Genomic DNA, 26,372 nt, shown 5'->3' with positions numbered 1-26,372 from the left:
TCTCCACAGCATAAGGCAAGGTTGCCTCAGAGAAACAATCCTCTCAGGGCAGATGTGTGCCACAAGTGATAAAGCAGGACGCAGAGGAGACCTTCCCAAACCCTGGAAGCCATCACCGTCTGCTGTGCTGTGTGGTTGTGAGCGTGGACAGGAGGCCAAAGGAGTTCTCTGGCCTCAGACCAGACCTGGGGCAGCTCTGGGCATTTCAACAGCACGGGGTGTTTTCATTTGCAGTCATGTAGGTTTAAGTGCTCACTTGCACATGGGCCTTTAGCTAAGGAAAATTAGCTCACAAAGCATATTTAATTTAAGAATTAATGAAACAGAGTCATGGACACGTCAAATGACTTTGGGAGCCGAGGCAAAAAAAAACCCAACCCCAAACGTTTCTTGCTGTTGAGTGGGTCTTCAGTAAGACACTCAAAGCCTGGGTGCAATATTCTCTCTTTTACGACCGCCACAAACTGTATCTTCACTAACCCCAGCATGAAAGAAAATGAGCTACTGCCGCCCTTCTCCAGTTACAGCTGATTCACTCTTGGCTCTGCAAGCAGGGCAAGGATGGGAACTTGAAGCTGGAAAGGAAGGAAAATTTCCTCGATCCCCTTCCCAAAGAAAGAGCTGAGCCAAGAGCCTGCTTGAAGACTGCCAGGATGTGAAGGTATTGTCTTGTTCTCTGCTGGAGCACGAGGATGTATGATGTGAGGCACCAAGCGGCTTAGCAACTCAGGAATAGCAAGCAATGCAAATCATTCCATAAAGCAGCACGTAAGGAGATAGTCTTTTCGCCACTGCACGATATCAATGACAATTTGGACAGAGCACTTTTCATCTGTCACTGATCTATAATTCGCTTGATTTTGTCACGCCAAGTTATCATACAGTCTTACACTGAAATCAACTTCATTCGTCAGTTACTCTCATCTGACAAGGGGAAACTTTAATATTAGTGCATTTTACATGAAAGAAAACAGGGTATCAGTTAAAAAAATTGGAACGGACTGCGTGTCTTAAGGACTTTTCTAATAAAATAAGTTAGATGTGCTTTTCTGGCATTGCTAACACTAATTTTCACCGAGTGGGTGTATTTAAGTGATGTTCCGTATCAGATGTCAGAATGCACCTGATTTGTCCACAACAATTCTGCAAAACCATTAAAACAGACAAACTGCAATGACCTTAGTTGGTTCAGTGGCAAAATTGCATCCACTCACTTTAACCCGAAGCACACTTCCAAGCGTGTCACGGACACAGCGTTAGGGGAGCACTCACACACGGGTTGTCTTAGGCAGTGGGATTAGTGCAGGGCAAGAGAGACCAGCCCATTGCCTTAACATGACGCCTTTGCCCTAGGGAGCCTCTCTTTTCTCCTTATTTCCTCTGCAAAGGAAATTTAGCTGTCAGGCGTCAGTCTGAACTCAGACTAAAACGTTGATAATATTTCAACAACGTAAAAACGCCTTCTTTATTTCCGACCTTTGCAACACTAGAAATAACCTCAGAAAAAAATAGAATTACCTACTTACAACATATAGAAGCTTGAATAAAAATCAACACTTCAAGATTTTCTGCCCCCTACCCTAATGCACGGGGACTAGAATAACATATAAAGACAAATTCTCAGGATGTAAAAACCCATCACCAACAACAGAGCTCTTGCTTGCCTGTTTTTTTGGCTCTTCAGTTTGGTTCTGCTCTGTTAAGCTAGGATGAAATCACAGCAAACACTACACTAACTCTTCTGTTAATTAACAACCTGCTTTGCAACTGCACTTTTCATTCCCACAAAAAGTGCTGCGTTTTCACAAAGTATCACTTGTAGTAAGGCATTCAAACATGCTAATCGCAGCTTTGCCTCCCAGGGAGATGTATGGGCTTACTCTGCATTAGTTAAAGGCTCCTGAGTTTATTTCCTTTTATTACTCCTATTATAACTATTTGGGAAAAAAAAAAATAGAATTTGTTTTATTTCTGCAAACTTGCACAAACCCAGCTCAAGAACAGATAAAATGGTACTCCAATATGCTTTATGAAGATACACATAACCCAGCTGGGTTTACGACAGTGCCACAGAAACACAGACAGGAGGGGACTGGGAAGAAGATTTCTTCAGACATCCCTGTTTTATTCCACTTCACAGAAATGGAAGATAGGCTGCTCTGCATTGGCTATGATGGGAATGGGGCAGAGAAACGACCGCAGACTGTGCAAAGCAGATGTGATTGTAAATTGCAACATATGCAAATTGTTCAGTGTAGCTTCCTACAAACACTGCATATTCATTTTTTTAACGATCTTCCCTTGTATTGTTTATTGAATATTTCAGGCTTTATTTTTATCCGGTTGCTGGGTAGTAATAACAAAGGTTGAAAAGTTTAGTCACAAGACAACAGGATCCAGCACTTGCTTACTGCAAATTTCTGTTTACTGCAAACACTGACGTATGTGAATAAAGAATCTGGGTCAAAAAAGCTCAACAGAGGATGCTACCTGTCTTTGTACTGAATAGCAGGCAGCTGGGAAATTGGCAAGCTTTAGCACAAAAACAGTAGGAAACTGCTTCAATGAGATGATTTATTTTTTTATAAGGGCATATTTAGATGTTCAGCCCAAGTGAGAAAAGTTGGTGTTTCCTGTTGAATTAATGCTTCACTTTCCAACAGATCTAGCCAACTGTGGCTCCTATTTCTGTGTCTGTGCAGCAATGAAATTCATCTTGCTGGGCACCTCTGTGCTGACTGTATTGCTAAACAAATTAGCTGCGGGTCTGGGAAGAAGCACGCTTCAGAGTAGTTGTCCACTGCTAGATAGGGAAAGAGAGAAGAGAAGAGATGCCTCAGAGAACGTGTTATTAGGAAACTGCCTGGGAAGAGAAGCCCCAGGGATCTTACTTTATTTTGAAAGCAGCTCCTATACAGATAACATATGATAATCTGCCTGGAAGATTCTAGGGTAATGTTATAACTGGAATAAAATTCATGATACGATTTTTGACCATGTGTAAGTGGTGAGAGATCGTACAATATTAAGAAAAAGACAAAAACCAGGCCACTGCATGAAAAGAATGTCTGGAGTGCATCAGGAGTAAGTTAACAGGGCACAGAGAAATGAACACAATAGGCCCAGAGAGCCCCAGACCAATGTACAATGAGTCCTGATGCTCCAAAATTACAAATCAACAAAGATGACATATCCAGTCCTCATGCAAACAATGTGGCGCTTTCTGAAGCAGATCTTGAAAAAAGTCATTTGTTCCTTGAAACTGAGCACTAGGATGAGCCTTTTTTCAATGAAGTGTGCAATTAATACTTTTTAAAAAAAAAAAATAAAATTCAGTGGCATGCATCGAGAGTTGAAGGCCCTCCAGAAGTCCACACACGTGGAGCACATTATGCACTGTTAGCATTTGTACACAAACGTGGTCAAACAAAGCTAGCAGATATTTTTTCTGAAAATATATATGCATATCACATACACAAAACCTTTACTACCTCGATCTCCCTAGATGTTTTCAAATCCAGTAATAAACGTCTAGAGTAAATTAATTTATTGTATTGGCATTACTGCGTAGGAAAGGGCAAGGCAGATTAGGCTCCAATCTACAATGCTAAGAATAGTCAGATACACTTGCTGCAGGAGTTTTAAAAATAGGACCTTATTTTAAAAGCAAAGAAATAATTAAAAAAAAAAAAGTTCCTCTAAATCCATACTCACTTGCAAAAGTTAAGTTCCTGAAAACTAAAATTAAAAGCCCCGGACTCCTCTTGTGGAAACCACCATGAGCTCTGCCATGAGAATAAATGGCAGCCACATCAATGGCTGCAGAAATGGTAGATAAATTAATTTTCTACAAGTGCACCTTTATTTAAAAAAAAAACCCCATAGGCATAACATTAATTTGTTGCAATGTTAGGTGTTACAGAGTCAATTAGTGAAATGAAAAGTTAGGGTAAATCCATCACTGCCAATTAAGATATATTAAAGATAATATTGTCTCTTTGGTGTTCTTACAAATTTAAAGGCATTTACCCTTCGGCTATTGTTATTCAGGTCCTGTATGCGAGCATTAGCCTGTGTTTTAATGATGTTCGATAATATATATACTTTAATGGGTTGTTTCCTTCATTTAAAGGTGAACTGCCAAGCAAAAAGCCTACGTCCCTACTCTTGCTTTAGGATGTATTAAAGAACTGCAGTCACAGGACTGAGTATTTTTGCTTAAACATTATGTGCTAACGTCTTTTGTCTTGTTTTCTCTTCCAGCCCCTTCTTCAAAGAGGGGCTCTGAGCAATGCAGCATCTTGTTTTGTTAAAGTTTCATCGTTTTGTTAAAGTTTCATTCATTTGCTTCTTTTGAAACTCACAAGCTGCTTTGTCTTTAGCTTTGAGAAGATTTTGAACTTGCAAACTGTCTGGATACGGGCATTTCTTCCACCTCCAAAAAAGGGGCAGTTGGTTTTGGGAACTTAGAATCATAGAATGGTTTGGGTTGGAAGGGACCTTAAAGGTCATCTAGTTCCAACCCCCTGCCATGGGCAGGGACACCTCCCACTAGACCAGGCTGCTCAAAGCCCCATCCAGCCTGGCCTTGAACACTTCCAGGGATGGGGCATCCACAGCTTCTCTGGGCAACCTGTTGCAGTGCCTCACCACCCTCATAATGAAAAATTTCTTCCTGATTATCTAATCTAAATCTACCTTCTTCCAGTCTGAAGCCATTACTCCTCTTCCTATCATCACTCGTCCCTTCTAAAAAGTCCTTCTCCAGCCTTCTTCTAGTCCCTTTTAGGTACTAGAAGGCTGCTATAACGTCTCCCTGGAGACTTCTTTTCTCCAGACTGAACAACTCTCTCAGCCTGTCCTCAAAGGTGAGGTGCTCCAGCCCTCTGATCATCTTGGTGGCCCTCCTCTGGACCCTCTCCAACAGGTCCGTGTCCTTCTTGTGCTGAGGGCTCCAACCTGCACGAAGCCTAGATGCCTGTTGGCCTCCACTCCCACACACACTCAAAGAGGGGAAGAGTAAACCCAGATGCTCAGCGAACAATCACGCTGCTGCACTTGAAGGCAGGCGCTGCCAGTTTGGGAGGAAGAGGGAGAGCCTGCGGCCACTCTGCAAACCCAAGGCATGTCTGCTCCCATTTCCACAAAGTGGTTGCACCGAGGGGAGTCAGCTCAGAAGAGGCAATGCTGACAGCCCAGCGTAAAGTGCGACCCTGACCTGCTGTTGTGTTTGATATACTTCCAAAAGTCCCTAAAACTTCTTTGGATTACTTTGTTCATTTATTGTTTTCAAGAATCCCACTGCTATTGCTTAACCTACAGTCTGTCAGGCAGACTGTTCCCAATGCACGATTAAATAGATACAGCAGCAGAAAGTAAGGAACAAGAACCCCTGTTTTCCCTTAGGAAACCACAACCTGCTACCAGTACCAGCGGTGATGCAGATGGACGCTTTACTGAACGGTTAAAATGTTTGAGATTAATTACAGGACCCAGTTTTCCAAGAAGACGCGTCACAAAAAGTGTCAGCTCCTTGACTGGGCACTTCTTTGTTTAGATAAAGAAAACCTTTGAACTAAGCTCTTCCTTAGTCCGCTGCAAGAAGGCTTTGCATTGCTCTACGTTTACACAGACTGCCAGCCCTGCCTGGGCTGGCTGAAAGGCAAGAGTAAAGGTGTCATTTGCCTCTCTCTGTAATGAAATAAGGAGTGATACTCAGCCTGCAGAGAGCAGGCTTTGTCCTTTGCAGACATGGCAGAAGGGCTGTCCTAGGCATTAGCATTATAGGAGGCAGGTGAAAAAGACAGTTGTCAATCTCTCGTGCCTCGCCTGTTGTATAAAATGCACTATGTTAGAATTAAATTGCACTGCTGATGAGATCATATTGTTAAATGAAGCCATTTAACATGGACAAGCATTAATCAAAATTAATTCTTTTTTAAACACTGTCCCTGTTAAAAATAGAAGATCACTGAACTCTTTTCTTTGTTGAGAAAACACAATTAATCCAAGACAGTATCCCACTCTCATTACAGGCCTCACCAAACTTACATGGGGGAAGACAACCGATGCTGTGGAGAAAAAGACATTTTTCTCTAAATGCCACTAAATGCCACCCTGCTGTCCTCTCCCACCCCTGTCCGTACAGCTCTCCGTTGATTCACCGGGCACAGTTTCAGCCATCTCAATGAATGAATCTGAAGGCAGAAACAAAAGAATCATAACATTTTGTTCTACACACTGAACCTCAAAGGTCTTGATCTTGAAATGTCACTGGTCAGAGATGTCCAAATAAATATGCTTCAGCCAGAATTGTGACCTTTAATAAAAAGGTACAAGTACTTTCTAAGGATATAAGTCTTCAGCACAAATACAATGTATACAAATGAAAACACCACAGCTGGTCTTTAATGACACCTAATTTACATAACAAAACCAGAATTGAGTGTTTATGGAACTGGCAAAGGATTGAGAAGAGGGTTTTACCTTCAAACTGCTACTACAAAAGGCCTCCATTTCCATAGATGTTTCCCAACGCACTACCCTTTCAGTAAAGAGTGCTGGGAGATCTCATCAGAGACAGGTGCTTGCTGACCTACAGATCCACAGCCAGTTGCTCCTTCAGACAGCAAAATTCACCTCAGTAATTTCCCTTTCTGCAGAGGACCAGCAAGCTTTCGGTCCCTCTTGAACTTTCAAAAAACAGACTTTAAATAGGACTTAGGAGAGGTATAGTTATTGCACTGACCCGAACGCTGAATGCTTAACTTGGGTGTGAAGTCGATCATACTGCACACGAGTCAATAAGCCTTGTGATCAATGGTGTCAAAGGCTGACAACACACCTAATAGAAACCAGCGCAGGCACCTCCATATTCATCGTCCCTTCCTAGGAGTCAGTTATCCACCATCTATGCAAGTGCATTTGAAGTCCTCCTTGTCTCCTTGTGCACGAGTTCAGGTCAATTTTAAAAGGCTGGATTTCTTGTTGGCTGAAGTCCACATCTCTTTCCTTGCTGTACTTCAATGCCAGCTGCAAACTTCTAGTAAACCTGCAGTATTCTGTCTATTTATTAAAATCAAGTCTCCTATTAAAACTGACAAGTAATCCAAGTTAGCGTTCACAGAGCTCAAAACTCCTTGGGATCAGTCAGTTTTATTTAGGTTTGGCTCCAATGACTATCCAGCCTTTCTCTTCTCCAGCAAAAAGAAAGCTCTGCTTCTCAGAGCAATTGCTCAAGTGCTCTACTTCGGCCCTTGTTTTCAGACTGCTGAGGTTTGCCATGGATCTCAGTGAGATGGGAAGTCCAGGTCTCCCAACACCCAAGCTCCAGAACAGGGAGCACTGAGTGACCTGCTCTCGAAGCGCTTTCAGCAGGCTGTCATCCAGCTTTCTTCTCATCTCTCTCTTCAGTTTCAACATCCCCATTCTGATATAAACTCCATGTTATTTCTCTGCTTTTCTCTTTTTATCCATTTAAATCGTAAAACTGTGTTTTCCTTTCAACTGCTTATAAGCTGATCTGCTACATCACTGTCAGAAATTAATACCCCACATCGCAAATTGCCACAACTAAATTACTAACAAGTTTTAATATTTCTACGATGAAAAAACCCACACGAGAGAAGAACTACTTCGCTAAGACAAAACTGACACTAATATTTACAGGTGCAAAGGGCAATTTTCTGACACCCTATTTTATTCAGTGAGCTGAAAAGAATCCCCCTGTCCAAGATATGCTTAAGAAAATGCACACAATAACTTAATTAGCTATTGCAATTTTGTGTAGTCCATGTAGGATTTTCTGTAGAAATCCCCCCCATTCACGGGGTTTCCCTGGAAGGACTTATTGAGCTCTTTTTATGCTGCACAGGAACGTTTTCGCCCCCCATTATTAGGTGAAAAAGTGTCCCCTCCTGGCAACATTCCATTGCAGCACTGTTTGTGCTTAGCGTGGGAGGCACTAGTGACACCAATATTTGGTGCAAAAAACTGTATGTGGAGACAATGGTGTGGGGTCAATCTGCCGTCCTGGATTCTGACTGAACTCCTCTAAACCAGAACCTCTTACACAAGCTTCATATCAGGTCACACATAGCATCTGCTACCAGGTAAGGCTATCTGATTTTTATTTAGCACAATAACAAATGAAAATAAAACTATCACTAAGCACAGAAGTTAAAAACATCTACCTGTTTAGACTACCCTGGAAATATCTTCATGCAAGCAATCACACCAGGAGCGGAGAATGATGTCCATCAAATAAAAAAACTATGTAGCCAACTAGTGGTATTTTACCAATGAACGTGGAGGTATGTGCCCAATCCATGTAACGTGTTGAAGAAAATGTGGTATCAGAAGGGGGCAGGAGGGCCAGCTGAAGAGAAACGGGTGCAATTTCCTACTCTGCCACAGATCTGCTGGGTGATCTTGGGTGACCACGCTCAGCGTCCCCCTCCTGCAAGCATGGCTAACAGTCCTGATGCTTTTCTGACCAAGAGACTGATAAGTCTCTTGGGGACATGTAACAAGAGATGAGTTAGGGTATAACCAGAGATGTCTCGTTAAAGGGCTAGAAAGAACTGAAATGCTCAGAAACCTCTAAGAGCCTCTTCATGACATCAAACAATGTCTTGCTCTGCTGTATGGATAAGGCCATTTTGCTGTGAAGTAGCTGAGAAGCAGTGGTGTCAACACCTTCAAAATTCAGCAATAAATTCAGGTTTGATCACCTCTTCTCCATTCCTTCTAGGGAGGCAAAATTTCAAATCTCGGATAAAACTTAAAGGTACCTTACGCTTTTCCCCCTTGTCCCCCAAGAAAGTTTAGGGCTGAGTCTTAGATGGGTGGATGGTGGTTCCGCCATTAATACATTTGCATTGAAATACAAAGCAAACCCAACATTTATAGTTAGGAAAGTTATTCCAGGAAGCTGTGAGAAAGTAAAACAATAAGACATCATTGGGGAGCTTATTTTAGAGAAAGCACAGCAGGATGTGCAGCCACAGAAAAACAATATTCAAAAAATCTGACCTAGATATCAGTATTTCCTAGTGACTAGAATTCATTAAAAACAACAGATTAAAGACGTACTGCACAGGATTCTTTGAAGCCTGAGTGTCACATTCAGCTTAAATAACCCAACCCAACTTAGCTAAAAATAAAAGCAACTTTTTTTTCCCCGTTACTGAAAAACAACAGCAAAGCAAGCTGAGAGTTCTGCTATTAAGAGGTGGCTAATAATAAGTCAGTATGAAGCAGAGCTCTGACTTTGTAGGGTTTTATATGAGTGAATGCTTTCTCTGGCTATGAGCAAACCTGATAAACTCGCAGACCTGAGTGTTGAGTTCAAAGGGATTCCAAATGCAAAAGCAAAACTCAGCAGAAAGCCTCAAGGTTTCCATATTATAAAACTAAAGCATTTTCACATAATTTTAGTGGAAAATTATGATGATTAAATTATGCTGTCTCATGGTAGCAGTGTATTAGCACACGTTAGGAAATCTGCTTCCAGACTTTCCTACTTCCCTGTTTCTCCCTGACTGTTATGGTGAAAATCCTTCTTACAAAAGGAGGCTCAGTTGTGTCCCTCACAGAGAGGAAGAAGGGGAAAATCAAACCTTTCCCTCCTTGAGAAACCTTTTGAGTTGCGCTGAACACAGCCCCAAGTTACCTCTCCATTTCAAGTAGCTACTCTCGCATGCTTCTATACTCAAAGTTAAGCACGTGCTTAAGCACTATACTAATGTCAAAGTGCCCTTCTACATCAAACCTATATTCACCTCACAAGTAGATGTGACTTCCTTTAAAAGCTTTACTGTTGTGTAAGCATGAATAAAGGGGTGAGATTCATGGATTTGTCCATCTTTTTCTGTAAAAATAACATCACGCATCACAAAATATTTTCTAGTGTAAATTCAAAATCTTAGATGCCTGCAGAAGGTCCTCTGGACATCTTCATGCCTAAAAAGATCACACTCCCCACCCAACAAAACCCATAATCTAATCTCTAGTCTAAAATTTCCTAAAAGAGAAGAATCACAGAACTGCAACCAACACAAACACACCTTCATGCTTACCACATTCAATGAGTTTGAGTTTCTTAAAGATTACTCCGGAAGCAGCTTGGAATTATACAACTGCTTTGTACGCCCTGACTGCATGGTTAACCATTTGTCACTTGATAGTATTTACTTTTGCCCTGAAACAGTTACAGGAGCCAAACTAAGCTCTTACCTTTTAGAAAGCACTAAAATAACACAGCAGGTGAGCGTGCTCCCTTCTAGTCGTTATTTACTTACTACCCATATTTGATATTTGCTTCCTATCCATGAAGTCTTTTCCAAGCAAACTCATTCAGGAAGGTCAATTAGAAGAGGGCTGCAGTTACTCACTAATATAGCGCCCATTCATCCCCTGAAGACAGCAAAGTACTGGTCAGCCACGTTGCAGGAAAGAAAAGGTTCGTCGCAACTTCTGCAGCCTGGGCAGTAAGCAGTCTGCAAAACAATCCCTCCTGGATTTAACAGCAGTGACTGAAGTGGTTGCCGGTCCTCCCGTCCTCTTCCCACACCACCCCATGGCTGCAGTTAAATCGGAGGAGTTAGTGACTCCAAGTGCCCAGACGCCTCAGTTCACGCGCTGTCTCAACAACAAATAAAACCGGAGGGTGGATTACACTGCCCTGGGGCTGGGAGCTGCAGTGGCTGGGGAGCAGGCACACTAGTTTTTGCTGCTCAAGGATAAGGAATTTCACCAGAAGAAGGGCAACGTAATCAACGGTAACTTCTTAAACTGCCTCGGCCTGAATCAACGGAGCTCTTCGATCACAGCCCACGGAGCAAAATCCAGCCCTGCTCCACAGGCGCTCCATATAAATTACCCACAAAAGGATTTGCTAAAGTATATCACAGTTGGCTTTCTTTTGTTGCCCCAATCACTAACAAATCTCTGGACTGAAATTTGTTATAACTCATTTCACCAAGCAGATGACATGTCATCTTAGACAGGCAGTTCTGCCTAGTAAGGCAGCTACCTGTGTGGCTTTGGATCTTGGGCAAATTTGCAGACTTACCAGAAAGAAATGCGAGCAAAACAGCCTCGTGTGTTTTAACTGACTGTACTCTTGTATTTTAGAGTTACTATTTTTAGGCCTCGTAGGCTGACATTTCTCCTTGCAGTAATAGGAAGTTAAACTTGTTATCTTGGGGTCAGTGCTCTTCCACCTGGGATTTCTGCAGAACGTCTCAGAAGTCTTAATACGACAGGCGCCTGTCCACGTGTCTCTAGTGACAGTGACTGCTTGGCAGTCATCTACAAGACCTCCCTAGCATTCTCTTTCTTACTCTCAAGAACAACACATTACTTCACTGTATTCAGACTTTAAGACTACCTATAATGTTGAACTGCTACAAGGTCCTCCTGCTGCTTCAAAGATCTCTGGCAGCAACCTTTTGCTGGATGGTCATTTACTCCGTTTGGTATCTAGTGTTTCTGCAGCTGTTTCCATCATCTCGAGGTTCAAAACATCGTTACAGGCTGAACGGCTAACACAGGCCATGCTGCTCTGCTACTGCCAAAGTGCACACTGCCTTCATCCCTCTGCCCGAGAACTGAAAAGTAAGGTTGCTCCCCATTTTTACCTGATCCCTTCCTACTTTAGAAGCTTTGAAAAAAACTCTTCCAAACTATTTTGCTATTTTACTGTTCAATCAGAATCATGATCCTTTTCTCCTGTAACTGGATAGATGATGGATATTTGTCCTTTGGAGGATGCCATTTCCATTGAACTGCGCGCAGTCAAATAATCCTCTCTCCTGCCTGATGTTCCAAATGAATGATTTGGGACCCTACATTAACCTTGGCAGCTAAAATTGTCTAAACTGTTTAATGCTTAATAAGGGAGTTTCTTCTTGTATGCAGGAATCTGAGGTTTCCACTTTCAGCCGCTCGAATTCCAGAAAAGGGAACAGCTTGCTGTTCTTTTTTATTTATTTGCTTCATTTTACTTGAGCCCCTTCTCATGAGGAACATTTCAGTATGATTTTGGATCTTAAGAATTAAATTCTAGGAGAAGCTGGCAAGAACAGTAGGAGACGGACAACTGCAATGTGCCACCACACTCATAAAGTAAATGGCTGCTTAAGCTCCAAAACAGGAGCTCATTCTGTGGGGACACATATCTGATCTCTGTTACACTAGGGACACACCAGGAGCAGCTTCATGACACTGACTGGATTTACATCAGGGATAGAGGAGAAGGAAGTAACTGGTTTTATGGAATGTACTTCAAAAAGTTGAAGACAAACAGCCTGTAGGTCCATCATCCTCACTGCCCTGAGTCTATACAGACTCGCAGGATGAAATTCTGGGGGAAAAAGAAACAACTAAAACTCTCGACTGAACCTTTTTTTTTTTCCACCCAAGATATTGCTTTGGTCACAACAAATATTGCATTTCTCCAGTAGGGTCAGCAAACAGTTACGCAAGCATCTGCTGTATTTCCTTGAATTCTCCTTTATCTTCTCCATAGGGAAATACTGGAAAGTCTGTCCTTAGGGAAGGCTGTCCAAAATCTGTACTTAGGCTGTAACTAAGCATTGCTTTGGATCTCTCAAGTCTCAAATTCAGTAAAACAGTTATATTTATGCTGAGGTTTATTTCTGCTGAGCAAAAGGCTTACCGACGTGCATAAGTCTCACTGAAATCAAAAGGATTTAAAACATATATTTACTCAAGGGAGACAGATGCAAGCATAATGTTCAGCTGTTCTATGGAGATGGGACTTAAACAAGTCAAGCCAAATAACAGATTAAATTTAAAAGTACTGCTCTGGGCTCCTGTAATAGCACAGTAATTAAGATGTGACTGCGGAAATGGCAAGTCACACCCTGTACCCCTAATATACATTGCGAAGAATATACTTATAAATAAATGTAATGAAGGTATTTTAGACATATCCTGGTCGTACCACGCTCTTGCCCCTCTCTTTTGAGCTTATTTTACTACCTGTCTGGTTGACTTCACCAGGAATAGGAGATTCCCAGTTTCCACATGAAGACTTGCTCCCATCACTGGGAGATAACATATATTAAAGTTGAGAGAATGTAAAATTAATGTGCCAAAATGCAGGCAAATCACCCCAAGTATGAGTCCCCTCAGACTCATGTCATAAATTGTTATTATTTCAGTCCCTACTCCAGAGACACTGGAAGAGGCTGTGGCTTAAGCCATTGTCTGAAACACAGTTTTGGTGATTGTAAAATCCAGTCAGGTCCACAAGTACAAAGCCAAATTATCCAAAGAGACTGATAGTTATACTGTTCTCCAAAGTCTTAGTATGTCGCAGAAAAGTTGGTGTGCGTAGAATTTACAATCAGAAATAACTTATTTAAAAATAATAAAAATCCAACTGCAGATGGATACAAGAAAATGACTTTTACATGATTTTAGAAAAGCTCTTTTGCATTTACAAAAGCAATGAATTTTAAGTCCCACATCTCAGGCTTGAAAGCCTAGAAGTAGCTGTTTAGCAAGGTAGAGTAGCAAGTGGAGAGCTAGTAAGCGATTGACACATTTATAATACAGTTATACACATTTATAACATCATTCTGGGACGATCATAACCTGATGATGTCCACCTAGTGTATATACCTTATAAGGGCATTAAAAATACATACATAGATTATGTGTAACATTATTAAAATTGCAGCAGATTGTATATTGAATTAATGGACTTTCCAATTATACAAATATTAGTACTTCTTCCAAAAAAAGCAGCAAAAAGGAATTACCTCGTCCTTTCACTCTTATAATTTAAATTAAAAAGATACTGAAATTTATATTAATCAAAATGCAAGAATGCACCAGTTTCACTGGAGATTTTATAAGATTATTCTCTGCTTTGCTTGTGGTTGTGCTCCTCAGACTTATTGCTGCAATTCTCTTGCAGTTCGGTTAAATGTCAATGCACCAATTACTTTAATAGTCAAACTGTGCGCTATTTTCACCACACAGTCATTCAGGCTTGTCATGTTTGACAAATCCAGTAATTGAGATGAACTCTTGGAGAATACTGACATGGAACCAGTCATTTCCTACTGCACAGCATTGACCTCCGCAGCATAAACCACAGAGGATTTATTCAGCAGCTTGAAAAAACAAACAGGCTTGTTAAGTTTAAGATCATCGTTTCACACTTCTCCACTCGTTTCCTTGTTCATTCACTTTATGTTCCGTTGGGGTGGGAATTAAAACATTAGGAGCACTTCGAATAAGCGCGGAAAAAAGGACTAGAGCAAACATTCTGAAAAACTATCGTAAATTAAGAGCTGCCTAACAGATACTAGAGGCTGAGTGTAGTGTCAAACAGCTTCAACCCCTCCCTCAATCCTCCCCTCCCCCCGAGCAGCTGCACCCCACCTTCATCTCATTAACAGAAGAAGGTATTATACAAATTGCATAAAGCATTTATGGAACAGTGCTTGTTTCCGTCGGCCATTACGATATGTTAATCCTCACCGGGACAGGTAGGCAACGCACTGAAACCTCAGGACTATCCCCATTTACCTGGGATTTCACTGAGCCAAGGGCAAGCGCTGCAAAACCTACCCAGTGTGTACTTGCTGGGCTGGCAGGTCCTCGGGTGATGCCCTTGGGACAACCATCAGTATTTAACGGGCCTGGACAGCCACAAGCCCATCACATTTTCTACAAAATTTAGCCCTTCTTTGGATGAAATGCTGACATTTTATATAAAGGATAATGAAAAAAGTGAGTTGTGTTCAAAAGCAAATTGTGGGTAAAAGTATAAAGAAGAAATAACCCACGCAGACAATACCAGCTTCCAAGAAGTGACCTTTGCGGTTGTCAAAATTAAACATCCCTTTGAATGTTTCTGACTGCCTTTATCAGAGACAGGGCACATGTTACCAAACTGGGCTATAAGAGACCTTGCTTCACGTCCCCTCTCCCAAAGGTTTTTTGCTTGATCTTGGGCAAGTGAATTCATTTATCTATTTTACAAGCTGATTGATTGCTCCTCCCTGGAGTCTTTCAAAGACGCGTGTTAACACACGTGTTAATAGTTAACTATTACAGGTCACTTAGATTCTGCAGAAGATAAAGACCTCTTAAGTACTGAAGACAGTCTGTCCATGTAATTTTTTAAATACATACTAATTCACAACCAAGTGTACGGCACCCAAAGCTGAAAGGGCAACAGGAATCATCTGAGAAGGCAGAACTAAGAGCAAAAGAGTTCTGTAGGAAATGAAGAGCTGGAAATTACTTGTGTAAAGTTCTATTTCCAGGAAAAAGAAACAGTTTGCATGCCCAAAAGAAGGGGAAAGTGAATAAACAGCTGCACTCTGACTAAATTACTATACTTCTGTTCTCATACCGTTCCCTTCCAGTGTTACATTTTCACTTAGGCAGGCATCGCCCACCTAAGAGACAGAGACCAGAAACTCAGGAGGCTACTTAGAGCATCTGGTAGTGTACAAAGCCTAGGAGCTGGTGGGTGAGAACAACAACGCACTCTCACTGCTGAGAGTCACTTAACCCTTATCAAGGAGGAAGGCAGTAACTGTCCCTTCAGCCGGAGGTTCCAGATTTCTCCCTTTTCCACAGGAATGCACAAGTTCTTCATGAAAGCCGGTGGTCAGTTACTCATACATCATGCATTCAAAGAGAAATTAGCCCGTGGTACAGAGCGCAGCTGACTGAAGCAGTTCACTGCGTTTGCCTTGAGGAGTCTGACTCAAAGAGAAATAGAGGAATGACTCTAAATCACAGTCCCGTTCACGGTCCCGCAATCCTTAGTATCTCCACTGGTCACATGGAATGCGTGTCCATCCTTACCGAGTAGTGCATTCCCAGAGACCATGAATTAGCTTTCTGCCTTTTCACATGACGCAAACCCAGTTGAGTCTTGTGATGAGGAACAAGCGGTAGCAAGAAGGTCACAGGGGAGACCAGGCATTCTCCCAAGGTACTGCACACTGAAAAGAGGTGTTCCCTGAAGGCAGGGTGGCTTCTTGCACCATCTGAATGCAACCGCAGCTGGTGAAGGAGTTTCCTTAAGTGTCAAAACACTACATAGTCCTAATCCGCAGAGTGACTGTAGGCACCACCACAATGCAGAGAGGACAACTCCTTGGGTTTAGCTATGACCACCCATGGCTAAGGCGCATTAGGAGGGAGGAGGGTTGCTGCCTCTCCGAGGCAGAGCCACAAAGCCTGACGAACTGCACGCGTGCAACACAGTGGTCAGTGCTCTGCCCTCCCCCGCACTGTACAGCAGCCCCCTGCTCTAAGAGTCCCCACCAGTCTTCCTGACTGAGTGAAAGCAGGTTATGTCCCACCTGCCACTGTGTATTGGACCAATTTTTTTCTTCTTCCTTCCCCTCCCACCTGCTGGTAGATGATCACATTATATCTGTAGTCCAGACAACTTCACTACACATGCACCTGAGCAGGAGATGAACGTTTTCCATCCAGAGACACCAGCCTTGCTCCTCACCCTCCAGGGCTTCACCACCTCCTGTAACAGTGGGGCTCTGGCAGAAAGCCTTCTCCTTTCCATTAATGAGGAGCAGAGCAACATGCCAATTGAGCACACCTAGTGCTTTGAGGTCTGCATTGGGCTGCTTACTGCTCAGCGGGCACAGTTGGAGTTGTTGATCATCATATATAAAACTTTAAACAAGACATCAGTCAACTGCTCAGCCCAGCTCTGGGAAACAGGGGGAAAAGCATTTTCCTGTCGCAAGACACAGTAAATCCAAATCTGTGAACCCCCAAAACATCATCCCCTTCCTTCCTCAGTAAACCCAAGCCTGGTCTGATGTATCCAAAAGACTGCCCCCTCTCCCTGCACCTTCGTGCCATAGCTGCAGAGCGGATTCTCGCTGTTGTACAACTCCAATACTCTTCATAAGGGCAGCAAACTGTAGACCACAGCAGGGAGCAAGTTCTTCAAACAAACTGGAACATGATGACCTTCAGGGTATGATTAAGGAAAGCTGATCCTTATGGCAGCAGGTCTGCACTCGATGACCTTTTGAGGTGCCTTCTAGCACTTTTCCCAATGACTCTGCTTGCAAAGCCCCATTTATTAGACATCATTTGTGGCAAAGGCAGAGCTCACGTTCCCAGGTGGTACATGCAATATATTGGTCTGCTAACTTAATTTGTTACCTAGATAAGGTTATCTTTGTCATCTGGTCACCAACACACAATTCAGATTAGTTCCCAACAGTATTTAAAGTTCTATTCATGGGGTCAGCATTGATAAATCACACACACAAAAAATGATGCTATTATTAGCCAGTGGCTAATAACTAAGGAAGTATCTGAGAAACTGCTTTCCAACATTTCCCTTTTGCTGCCAAAGCAACCCACAGTACAAGAGATGGCTGGTAATGATTATATGAGAAATAAACATGCTACGGAAAACTCCAGATTTACACGATTATTTTGTTCTGCATAAAAATCCAGGGAAAAATGCGTTCACAATATATGTGTTCCTGATAGTTGGAGGGGGAGCTGTCTCATGAAATTCATCTTTTCTTTTAATAATCAGTCATCAGTATTTCTCATGGAACATTTTCAGGCCCCAGAGGCTGTCAAAGCCACTTTTGCTGACTGCGTCAAAGTCAGTCATACCTCTTGTGACAGTCTGAAAACAGATTATCACAACCTGTAATTTTTTTTTTTTTAGGCCACATCCTCCTTCTCTACAACCAAAGTCCCAGCCAGCCAGATGTCTGAACATCTGAAAAAAGACTCTGCTCTTGCAGAAAGAGGCAGCAAGGACGGAGGAGCAGAAGGGCATTATTTATGGCTTTAAGTTGGGAAAATGGGTGACCGAGAGGAGCAAAAAAGTATGAGGATCAGCTAGGAGGATTGTGGTTTATTGCCTTCCAAGGATGCTGCTTTGCAGGGTGGCCTGCAAGCCAGGCAGGTGGGTGTCTTGGCTTCTACGAGACTCTAGGATGGAAGGAGAAGAAGAAATGATACGGGGCACTTGTGATATGTGTTTACGGATATATGTTTAAAGCTTTAACTCTTCAGGGTCTAAAAACAGGACCGACGTCTTGCTGTTTGGTGGAAGGACAGGGATCGTATCAGAGTATTTACCCAGAGCTGTAACAATTTAAGGAAGTATCAACAGCCTTTCACCAATAACTAGATTGCCAAGGGGCAGGGAAAGACATGTGTTTACAAACCTGAAAATATATGTCTGTTTGTGGGCTACTGATCATGCTCAAATGTTTAATCACAGTGGATTTAAACAGTGATTTGCTCTCAGTTACAAAATTAACAAACATTCCTTTCCTTAAAAATACATTTGTTTTTCCTTCACAATGTTATTTGAGGTTGCTTCTTAGATTTTTTTACTCACAGATGCTAGCCTATTTACTCACTTTATGCTAGCCTATTAAAATACATAAATCGGAGCCAAACTATCTTCTAGATGTTAAAATGGCAGTGCTCTGTAAGAGAATTCATAACGCCCATCCATTCATGTCTCCAACCTCCTGAATTACTTAAATCTGTCCGTAAAGCACCAAACATACTCGGCGGAATGGTCAACAACTATGAAGAATGTCATAAATTAAAGGACTTATTAACACCTCTGGAATGGAGGAGTTAAAGGGCCTGATGTCCCATAAACAACCACATACTCTTTTGAAATCACAGTAATCATTTCAATCTTGGAAGCAATAATTTTTTGGTTATGTACTGAATATATCACTTATGTTAACATGAGTGATATTTAATATTCCTTACGTTTACGTTGCCAACAAGTGTACTAGGTTTTTTACAGAACAAAAGATGTAATCCTTGCCTTGGCAGGCTTATGGTCTTCAGAGATGAGAAATGTGGGAGTGGAAAGACAGCAGGAAAAGAAACGGGCAATTCTGTGTCTCCTAAACTACAGATCAGTAGTAGTATGCACAATGTTTAGTAAAGACATTCGTGTGCAATGCAGTTACTAGAGTGTATTTTTTGAAGTGCCACTCACAGTCTCACCCGTAGAAAGGTCCGTTCACATCAGTGCTGCCTCCCACGAGTTACAGGAAAAAGGGAAGATCCTAATAGGATACAAATGGCTCCGTGAGTAACTCTCTCCTCCCATAGCCATGGAAAACTGAGATAAAACACACTCGATTCAGCCATAATGCTGCTTTCACAAAATTACTGATGTAGACGAGACAAAAAAAAAAAAAAAGACAATAAAAGAACAGAAATAAGGGCTTTTCTTGATGTGAAATGAGGCCTCTTTTTAATCACGCTTGCTTCATATGGCTCTGGGGGCTGCCACGCTTTTGGCAAAATCTTCTTTGAGTTGCTAAAGCATAATCTCACATCCTAGACTGAGCTTTTTAATTTATTTTGAGAATTTAAACCATTTTGGCCATTCTAAAGCAGTGCATTTTATGGCATCTGTGTTTTCTGTCATAAATTTGGTGCATATTTATATAGAATTTTTACGTATAAACATCTATAGATAGATATAATACGCAGCCTCCTTTATATATATATACTTGCCTATAACATATAGTATGCAACATATTTTATGTATATGTATTATTATATATATCATATTGTACTACACCCTTTTCCCTTAATACACTGCAAAACTCATTGTACTACCTAAATAACAAGTAACGATAGAGGATGTTCATTATGCCTCTTGGGCTTGATACATAACTGCAGTTTTACTCTTTTATGCCTATTTAATTAAACTGTAATGAAATAAGAGTGCAACACAATTCTAAAGCTGGAAAACATGAAAAATGAGCCAGCTATACTGTAGCATGATTTTCTAACACCTAACCCCAATATCTTAAAAGCACTTTACAGGCTCAATCTGCATATTTATCTTTTTCCCTTTGAATCTGGAAAAGTGGAGTAGCTGTTGAAAATTTTCTGTTAACTGCCCTCAAACATCTGTTGAATAACTCTGAGAAAATATGAAATAAAAAGGGTATCTTTAATAGAGGTTTTTTCTTTATAACTCTTTCATATACAAATTCATAAGTGTATACTAATATATCACCCCCTAAAAACCAACAGAAAGCATCAAATCACTTTGAGCGGAAACTTAATTTTATTCCTAAAGGCACAAACCTGCAGATGCCCAACTCTACTGCTCACACGGAGAATGAAGCCAGAATAAAAGTTTCCAAATGAGAAGGAAAAGAGAAAAAGCTGTTCACACAATAAAAATAAATAATAAGATGCAAGAACACGCACACAGAGAGGAAGCCTGTCTTGGTGCTACAGTAAGGAATCATTATTTGAACTCATGTTTTTGGTTGGTTTTCATCCCACCAGAACCCTATCAACAAAATGATAACCATATATTACAGACTGCCTACTTACTGTTAACACACACTTAATCCTGGCAACGCTGGTTCTACAGAAAACATTATCAGTGTGCAACCATAAATGAACAAAATTACCATCTGCACGCTGAAGAACAGAACTGCAAACATAATTATATCTCTTACATGTTGTAAGTACACAGTCGTTTTAAATTTGGACTTATAACCTGTTTTTCAAATAACAGCTTCAGTCTGCTTCCAAGTCACCAAGGTAATGGCTGTAATAAGTAGCTACACCTCGTAATCAGCAAATGTCACAATAAGCATAGTGCATCTATCTATCTAATCTTTTTTGGCCACGTTATTGTGGTTTATGAGCAGTTTTACCACCCATATGTTATGCTGTCATGTTCTTCTAAAAGCTGGTTATTAGGATTAACTGGAGAAAGTGAAATATGAATGCCTGTATAAATTGCAGAGCTGAATGCTGCTAAAAGCAAAGCGTCCTAGGTCAGAGGAAGACATGCCATGCCTTGCAGGGCACGCCACTTATTTTAGAAGGAAACCCACAGAATTTGCTTTGGCCTCTGTGAGGCTTTCTGACTCGTTGCACAGTTGGCTTTGTATGGAAAACGACAGCTGACCCTCATTTATTTCTACTCTACTAATATGCAGCATAGATGTCCGCACAAAACAGTAGAATCAATCCTCCTTCTCACCGACTTTAAAGCCAGATGTTGTAATATCCGTGTTAGTCATCACATTAAGACCACTGTACCTTATGAGGAATTATTGATATTCCTTTCTGACCTTAACAATACACCAAAATTCAGAGGACTACTTTCATTATTCACCAAATTAATGGCGAAATCAGACATATATAGATGCAGACACCTTCATTTTTCATACAAAATACAAGAGAGACACACCATGGGGTATAACAACAAACAAAACGAATTCCCCAAAACCCGCAAAAACCTCTCGGGGATCTATGACCCACAACGAATTATGACTTGCATAAGAACCAGTACTGTAAGGCTGCTTGGGGCAGGGGACACACATAAATCTCATTCTGTGACGTATTAGCAGAAGTGCTATACACAAAAGACAGGAGACAATTATTGACCTCCACTCAGCACTAAGGAGGCCTCAGCTGGTGTTTGGAGCATTGCACGTGAGGGAAGCATGGAAAAATGGGAGAGAATCTAGAAGAAAGCAACATATTTAACAGAGGTCCTAAAGTTCTGACCAGGAAGGAGAGACTGAAAGGTGTAGCTTCTTAGTCTTGGTAAAAGAGGAGAGTTTTCTGAGAAGAAAATGTTCTTGTAAATGAGGACAGTGCTGTTTTCATCCATGTCTGGACAAAAAATTACTGGTTTAACATGAAATTTATTAAAAAAAATTAAAAAAGAATGATTCTGTGACTCTAACTGATAAGAGGAAAAACCTTCTAACTAAAAGGACCGCTAAGCATGGAAGCAGACTACTGCATGCAATCCGCTTTGCTGCAGATTTTTAAGAAAATATCCCGTAAGAGGTACTGTAACTATAAATAATTCTCCATCCCTGTGGAACCCAGTGACCTTTAGAGATCCCTTCTAGCAGAAGCAGTGTAAGAACTGTCGTAGTCCACACAGCAGAGAGGAAGAGATGAGCCCCTTCCCTCTGCAGCATGGCTTCCCTCCTCAGCTGAACAAGAGGGGCTGGCAGGGCTCGGCGCTCCCGCCCAACGTCCCGGATGAGTCACCCCCCCAGCTTCTCAGCCCTGCAGTCTGGTATTTCTAAGACTGAGAAAATAGGGCTGAATGAGAAAACAAGGCTGAACGGCAAAACTCTATTCTCCTGCATGATGAGAAGTCAAACAATATACTTTCTTCACAAGTCCACTTGTCAGCACATCATCCAAAAGCCCTCTGCTGTTTCTTAGAGCCATCTTCCTGGTGGTTTTGTAGCTACCTCTGGCTATTCCCGCTGCTGGTTCCCCCTGGCCTTCCAAGCCTTCTCAAACCTTTGCATAGACAACAGCTCCCCGGAGAGCAGTCTGCTGCTCTTGTAGGAACCTGGCTACATAAAGAAGCTGAACGACCTCTTGACACCTGTCCTGACAGCAAGGCTGAGATCTACCCACAGTATATTATGATGTATTTATCAGTAAAGCACTAGCCAAGATATTTCTGTGACACCTTTTGCTACATTATTAGAATGGCAATTTCAGTATTGGAAGTTCACACACTTCTCCAGGGTGGACTCTTCTCCGTTCCCAAGTTTCAGTATCCTTCCTTTCTGACGCACACATCTTTAAATGTCTCTTCTGTCACTGCAGAAGCATTCCTTCAAAAGAACATGAAGCTTATAAACTGGATGAGATGAAACCTGCCTCTGAGATTCAGGAAAAAGTCTTTGGCCATGTCCGGTTCCAGGGAGTTTCATTCTGCACACGATCAGCATCACTCTACCAGAGACATGCAGCTAGCGTGGCAATCCATAGACAGAACAGCATCCATCCCAGCACTCTGATGACCTTATACATTGAGTGAGCCCACAGTTGGCTGCCAGAGCAAACGGGATGCCAGCTGATGATGCACAGCGTCGGCGCTGTGTGTTCGCAGTGCTATCCCTACTAATGAGGTAGGCTGCTGTGCTCCGCAATAGCTGAAGTTTCTATGGAGCTTTTATCTTCAGCTTCAGTGAGTTACAATAATCCAGCCTGGTTGTGCAGAACATGCTCATCACTACTGCTATATCCGTGCCAAAGAAAAGGAAGCATAGCTTCTTGGACAGCCAGAAGTAGAATAATTAATTTCTGACTATTTCTAGCATCCTGGTATTGAAATACCAGCTAGAGTAGAATGCTGCACGGAACTTACAATGCTTTGAAAACTGAAGGTCAAGTATCTTTCCAGAGAAAAGGGGCCACCATCTCTTCTAGTTCCCTGAAATTACTCACACTAGATACAGTTCTATGCTGTGGCATGGACACAACGTGAGCCAGTCTCTCTTGCTGAGTAATTTAACGGTATCTTGTGATCTCCATGTCAAAAACAGTAGGAAGATCAAGTATGGATGTTAATATGATTTAAAAGGTACTTTGCAGTAGCAACAGCTAGAGACACAATTAGATCTCTGCTAGTCATGGAAATATAATGAAGGATTAGTGTAATTACATCACAGTGGTCAAAATAAAAGAGCGAAGCACTGCATTCTTTTTGGTGTCTGTGCTCATTTGCAAGTCTGAAGTAGCAGTTCCTTAGTGCCTTAGCTATGATAATGTACTGAGAAAAATGGTACTTTAAAATATATATTGAAATAAACACTTCTCTGAATCACAACAACCAAACATTATGGTGTAGATGTATGAGAACATGGGCAATGTTGAGTACTTTGCATTAGAAGCTGCTAGTAAAGTAGCACCTCATAAGTGAGGTGACAAGTGAAAATGTTTGATATAAACTATCTTGGTGGGGGTTTTGGCAGCAGCCAGAGGAAGCGGATGGCTTTTTATCCCAACAATGTGAAGCGAGGGAAGAACTGGCTTTTCCCAGTGACAGAATCTAGAATATGGTCTGAAGAATCTCGAGGGCATCTGCTCACGCTGTTAATGACAAAAAGGGATTACCAGGATGTTTTCCCCTCTGAGGTAATGCAATGAAAAAGACAGAGTTGCACATTAAGTGAGATCAACATCTGACCCTCCATCGAGGTCCCAAGACCCGCAGTACTTTCTGCAACAATACCTTGTAATGCAAAGACCTCGAGTCAGCGAGTGTGCCTGATGGGCACCCACACAGCCAGACGTTATCAGAGCGTGAGGACTTTCAGCCTGAGCCACGTGCCAAAGGGTGCCCCTGCCTTGTTCATTCACGCCCTGCCGGGATAAGACAGACTTGCCTCACAATGCAGTTTTGCATTTGGAGAAGACACGTGACCTTTTGATTTCTCCATCTATTGTAGCCTGTTGCTTGCTATTACCAGCCGTAACTGCACGTTACTGCAGGCACTGCCTTGCAGAACACGACTGGACAAAGGTGAGCAGGTACAGCACCCATCCCATTCCCGCTCCACTGGAGCAGCAACCATGACTTGTAGCCACCTGCAGGCACAGTCATCGGCACAGAAGCCCCTAAGGAGCAATCTCATTTTAGAGATCCCAGGCACGTCAGGAGAGCACACCTTCTTCTATGCCCCTTGGGGCTGCAACATGCAGCGGTGGGATGCACACCTAGTCCCTAGCAATACCCTCCTCCCCATTAGGGGCTTGCAAATGAGCTCAGCATAATCCAGTCCTACTGGTGATGGTCCACCGGGCATCACTTTCTCACATCCCGCCAAAGATTAAAAGGGTGCAGGTTGCTTCCTCAGCCCATGAATCTCATGTAGTATCACCAAGTAGTACTCAGTAAATCCTCAGCTGCTGCTATAACATGAAATGAAATGACCAAGCAGCACTATTTTTAACCGCAGAACACGTTACTCATCATGCAATGTATGCTCCTGTCATTCTCTGAGGGAAAAAATGCCTAATTGCTCACATTATATTTCACTGGAAATATAACAAAGAAAACAAGACAGGCTATTGGAGGATGAAAATAACCATCAAGGCAACATGTGGTACAAGTGGGGTAACCTAAGAGGTATTTATTCTGAAGACATGTAAAATATAACAGGAGTTTTGAGAAAAGCACTGCCAATTAAGGAAATCATCTAACTTACATCAAGGAAGTCACATTTACCTAAATACTATTTGCTTAAGCTGAACCCATATTATTCTATGGGGTGGCATGCAAGATGGCATGCCACTTATTCAGTAGCATACAAGATTGATGGAATCCTGACGTTTGTTTTTTTTTCCCCTTATAATATCCTTTCTGCTGCTCTTTGGGACTCTAACGGCGTAATACAGAAAGGTAGTTTTCTGAAAAATTATAGCGGCTGTCACTTACCTTTGAACATATGGTCAGTTTGACAAAATCTCTAGCAGCCTTATGGCTTAATACCTGCACGGGTACGTACCTTGTTTTCGCCTCAACAAGCAATGGTACAAACCCGTATCTTTTTTTCCTTTCTGCTGACTGCCCATCACTTGGCACACATTTACACGGAGAGGAGCATACAGGGAAATAATAATAATAATAATAATAATAATAATAATAATAATAATAATGAGTGACACTACATTTCTGCAAATGCGATAGGCAGTCATTTCTCAAGATGCATGTCTGTCCTCTGCAGGCAAACCTTGGGGACCTCCAGAACAGCTGCTACTTATTAGTAGTCTATAAATCTGCACACCCAGAAGTGTATTGGATGTGCTTGGTTATCTATCAGATATGCGGAAAGGTAATGGTGTGGCACACATTACAATTCATGAATTCACTTTTTGTGGTGCCTTTTTTTTTTTCCCCAGAGGTACATTCGGGCCAAATCAGTGGCCCCCAGAAAGCGGCGATGATGCAGTGCACAGCTTGGAAATCCATTCATGAGGGAGGGTGACATGAAAAATTAATTAGACATTTGTACTTTCTGGGGTTACAGTTGTCATGTTTGTGGAAAGGCACCTGTTACCTGCAAGTATTTACCAGGTTTGACAAAATGGGGCACAACTGGACACAAAGCCTTTAAAAAGTCATAGTTGCAATCGAAAGAGTAAATGTTTAAAGGACACCACAGCCATCATTCTACACATGCGGTGCGCCACGTGGAAGAATGGTGATGCACTAACATTGCTGTTAAAAGGTTTGTAGTAATGACTACCTGCTAAGTACAATATAATTAGAGAATACTTCCCTATGAATTAAATGCAAATACTTTGATATGTGACCGAGCGAGCAAATTTAGTTACTATTAGCATATTAAATACAGTTTAAACCCCATTCTCAAGCACCTGATTTTTTTCCTGAAACAGCAGTCAGGCAGAATACAGTATTTCCACACCAGGGGCAGGAGGAAGCGGGGGGACGGGGGACTGGCAGGCTTGGTGAGGCATGAAAAATTGAATTTCAGCGAGGCAACGGAAAGGACATTGTTGGGCAATTACAG

At 41.8% G+C, this 26,372-nt stretch overlaps 1 protein-coding gene across 13 annotated transcripts in view; it reads right to left on the bottom strand.

Annotated features, from left to right (window-relative positions):
* The window catches only part of LOC134511775 (poly(rC)-binding protein 3-like), a 538,190-nt gene that overhangs the window by 94,834 nt on the left and 416,984 nt on the right, over positions 1–26,372 (bottom strand). Inside the window, exon 2 of one of the 13 annotated variants that reach the window (XM_063326284.1) lies at positions 19,031–19,100. The exons of the other annotated variants lie outside the window; for them this stretch is intronic. The gene's annotated coding sequence lies outside the window, so the exon portion shown is untranslated. The remainder of the gene's footprint in view (positions 1–19,030; positions 19,101–26,372) is intronic. 13 annotated transcript variants of the gene reach the window in all.

This window comes from Chroicocephalus ridibundus, chromosome 2, assembly GCF_963924245.1.
Source record: "Chroicocephalus ridibundus chromosome 2, bChrRid1.1, whole genome shotgun sequence".
Classification (NCBI taxonomy): domain Eukaryota; kingdom Metazoa; phylum Chordata; class Aves; order Charadriiformes; family Laridae; genus Chroicocephalus; species Chroicocephalus ridibundus.
Note: the sequence above shows the minus strand (reverse complement) of the source record. Positions and strands in the feature narration are given on the sequence as shown.